Source organism: Octodon degus, unplaced genomic scaffold, assembly GCF_000260255.1.
Source record: "Octodon degus isolate 3935 unplaced genomic scaffold, OctDeg1.0 scaffold00088, whole genome shotgun sequence".
Classification (NCBI taxonomy): Eukaryota; Metazoa; Chordata; class Mammalia; order Rodentia; family Octodontidae; genus Octodon; species Octodon degus.
Window position 1 is genome coordinate 1,863,069 of NW_004524664.1, and position 4,463 is coordinate 1,867,531.

The following is a 4,463-nucleotide window of genomic DNA, read 5'->3' on the forward strand; positions in this document are numbered from 1 at the left end:
TCTCTCTCTCTAGCTCCTTAGGCAGTGTCACACAGAGGATTTGGGAAAAAAGAAATCCAAGCAAGTGAACCAGCAGTTCTCTTCTGAATCAAAGTCAGAGTTCTGAGCTTCTTGTAAAGCAGGGTTCTGTCCCCCCCCCCCCAGGCTGTTCAGTTCTAGCAATTGAACCATATATGCAAATTAAGAAACCCAAAAGGTTAAGGGATGCGCCTATAGATCTGGGTTCTCACTGTGAGGAACACAGAGATGACCACGATGAAAAAGTAATCCAAATAAAAAGACAAGGGATGATAAATTGTGATACCCACTACCAATTCTAGAGAAGTTCAGAAAGGTAAGGTTTGCTACTGGCAGGAGGAGAGATGGGAAAGCACAGAGGGCATGGCTGGAGTTGGCAGAGCAGGGAAGAGGGGCACAGGAGTGCATCCTAGGCTGGGCAGTCTCTGATCAGGAGGGCACAGGTGAAGACAGAGTAAGACTGGCTCAGGAACCCTGGCAGAGCAGATGAGAGGCAGAGTCATTGTGAAAGTACAACAGAGAATAAGACTGAGCTGACAGTCTGGGCTCGAAGATGGGGACTACAGTGGAGCAGAGGACTTAGGCATTGTGACCCTCAGCACAGACTGGTTCCTAGGTTTGCAAATGCACACAATCCAAGCAGTTTGTAGGCATGAGGATACTCGTGTGTGCTGCCCCAGGTGAGAAGCAAGCCCTCTCCTGAAGCCACTCTCACTGTGGTCCTTAGCACCGAATGCTATGCACTCACTTCCTAGAGCAAGGATCACCTCGACATCTAAGAGAAGTTCTGCAATGTCAGATCAGCTGGCACTTCTCAGCTACTTCGTGCAGCAGGAGCCAATATTCAGTTGTCAGTTATTGCCTAGCTTTGCCACTCATCTGCATTGCTGTAGAGAAAACATCGCCTAGGAATAGAGGGTAAGCCCAGGCTTCAGTGCTACCAAGGACTCTCAGCTCTCACAACTCACTTAACCTTCTGGGGGGGATCTCTCTTTTGTAAAAGCAAGGACCTCTACCTGACAACTCTTTCAACAGGTTTGCTATGTGTTGGGTGTCGTGGCTATGATGGTTAAGATGCCATCTATTGTAGCCACTTTTAAGGCTTGAACTCTAGCCTGGAGGCAGCACTTAGACCCCTGCAATGGGGTCTTGTTCTGGTAAAGGGTTGAGCAAAGAACTCTGGGAGCACATGCACAACTGGCTAACTTTGTCTGGGCTGCCCTGAGGTCTTTTTCATTCTGATCCTCTTAAGTTCACTACTCCCTTCTCCTTCTGTGTTGGAGCTCCCTCTGGGCTTCAATCTAGGCACCTTGTCTTGCTAGTTGCCTGGTTCTGCTTGTTTTACCTGCTGCCTGAGTGCCAAGTGCACCCTTCTTTGGCCGCCAGCATCAGGCTTTACTCACTGCTCTGGCTGGAGCTGTTATCCTTTCTTATGCAGCTTGGGATTCTAGCCTCCTGATTGATCTTCCTGTCCTTCCTACTTGCACTTTAACCCATTCTTTCCCCAGAAATTACATCTATCTTCAGATGTAACTCATCCAACCTAGACCCTTCAAAGACTCTGCAGCAGGGCTTGCCGCTTAGAGTCCTTGGCCCCTCCAGCTGCTTCCTTGGTGGTCACTCCCCACCCTACCTTCCCATGCTTCATAGCATATTTCTGTTGTTCATCTGACCCCCACCTTCCGCACCCCTGGCCACCACTCCTGCTACTCCTCCCACCCCCACTGACCTCTCTTCCATTTTACCACCCGCCCCTCTCTCAACCTGCACTAATCTCTAGCCTTGTTTATCCTACAAGATTTAGTTCAGACTTTACTTCCTCCTAAGGATCCTAAGCACACCTGTGTTAGGGACGCCTCTGTCATAACACTCAGGCAAGGCTCAGCATTTAGCTGTGTATCAGGTTACTTTTCTTCTGCACCCACCTATGAGTTTAAAAGTAAGAATGTGTCTTTTTAAAGTTTGCATTTAACCACCAGATCCTGGAAAAGAATCATTATTTATCACTAATTCCCTCTGTTTCAAGGAGATGTTAGATCCTTACAGTGCATTTATTATTGATCCTTTCAGTAGGCCCAGGAAATAGGCAGTATGTGTAATATCTCTATTGTACAGGTAGGAATGCCCGAGTCATGCTCAGAATAAATCAAAACCCAGATTTTTTTAAAACTCCAAGACCCCGGTTCCAATGTTAACAGGAGCTGTTGAATCACTACAAATGAAACGTTCTTACCAGAGTCTGCCTGACCTCAAAGCAGAAAAGTCCCCAAAGTTGCCCTTGTTGAATTCCTGAATCTGGAATACTATGTGGCTAACCTCATAGACTTGTTAATAGGCAGTTCAAGATCAAAAGGCAACCAGATGAACTGAATTGTGAACTATTCCAGGTAGAATGGAATAAACAATCTGTTTCACCCTTCAATAGTTGCCTGCCTGTAGTAAAGGCAGCCACAAGAAGTAAACAACTAAAAAGTCTAATGAATTCTTAAAAGCTAAATGCAGACAAAAGATTATGATTCTGCGAGCTTCAGACAGAGGAAGAAGACTCCAGAATCACTCAGTGGCTCTTTTCCGCAAACCTTTGCTGCTTGTCCAAAAGAAAGGCAGAACAAGAGCCCAAGAAAGCTTCACCAAAGTGTGTGGGAGGAAACTTGCCTCTTCCTGAACTTTGCTCTCATGTGAAGCAAGAGCAGTATTGCATAGGATGAGGGGCAAGAAGCGTTCCCACTATTATTCTGGGCAAAAGTCATCTGCTGCTAATGGAGGGTCAGGAGGGAAAGTCGCTGTCACTGGGGGACAACAGGAGATCCAGGTCCAATGGGACCTGGAAAAGACAGAAGTCTGCTATTCCTGAGAGAGGGGTAGGAAACTCACAGCCCTTTTCCCTAAGACCCTCTACTGAAACAAGGCTAACTCTGTCCCTGAGAAGGTAGGACAGGAACACTACGAAAGGCTACTTGCTGAGACTCAGGTACCAAGAACCTGCACAAGCCAGAAATGATACAACCCTCTTCAGAAGGCTTGGATGGAGAAACAAACAACTACAGTCCTCACTGCCCGAGACTCGAAGTGCAGAGAAGCTTCCAAGGTGGCCAGAGCAAGTGGCCACCCAGAGCTCACAGACAAGGACAGACAAATGATTATGACAAAGAAATATGATTACTGAATTGTAAGAAGATATTTAGTTTTTTATACAAAACTGCCAGAAATTCTTCCAAGGTGGCGATTCCATTTTGCATTCAATTATAGAAACAAATGAGAGTTTCTGATACTCCACATTCTCATCAGCATTTGGTGATTTCAGTGTGTGAGATTTGGGCCATGCTAATGGGTATAGTGCTTAATATGTTTATTATGTGATTTAATATGCAATTTGACATTTTTGTTATGCTTACTTTTCATCTGTGTATCTATCTTCTTTGGTGATGTGCGTGGTCACATTTTTTGCTCATTATTTAATTAGGTTGTTGGTTTTTTTTTCCATTATATAGGATGAGTTTTACTTAATAAAGCTGACATGAAAGAGAAGATGGTAGAATTTAGACTGCAGATCACAGACCACAGACTATGTCAAAATGTACTACTTAGTAACTATGAATCTGGGAGAATTTCTTAATTCCTCTCTGTTGGTTTTTTTATCTTTCAAAGAAAAGTAATGTGACCTGGCTCATTGTGTAAGTCAGTTTTATTTATTTATTTATTTATTTATTCATTTTGGACACTGTGATCATTTAAAGAAGAAAACATCTACTTTAACTCACAGTTTCTGTCCATAGTTTTTTTGGCTCCATTGTTTGTGGAGTGTCTTGATGGAGAGGGGATGGTGGAGCAGGGCTGCTTAACTCATAGTAGCTGGGAAGCATAAAGGGAGTGGGAGTGGGAGAGAGGAAGGGACAAGATATAGCTATAAGATATACCAGGCCTCTGCTGTGACATGTTCATGTCACCTAGGTTTGTATTAAAAGGCTAGATATGTCATACACAAATTTTGTGGGTCGAAGTCCTAGCTCTCAGTATATCAGAATGTGATATTTGAGAAAAGGGTCTTTAAAAATATTTGTAATTAAATTTAAATAGGATTTGTTTTGTTGGTTCCTAACCCAAGAAGTCTGGTGGAAACTTGAATAGTAATTTTGGAATAAGTGGAAGACTGGAGACAGAGGGAGAATATGGCCATCTAAAAGCAATGCATAGGGCTGGAGTGAAAGCTCAGCAGCTTAAGCGCCTGCCCAGCATGCATAAGGTCTTTTTTTTTTTCTTTTTTCCATAATTTTATTGATAAACAAATAGTAATGAGACAGTTTCAAATCAAATTGATAGGACAGTTTCAATAATTAACACATTGTGTACATTCTTCTTAGTGGTTAATTGCTGTACAAGATGCTGACATGATATCCTATTTACAAACACCATTAGAACAAATCACTCTATTCATTAAGAGAATG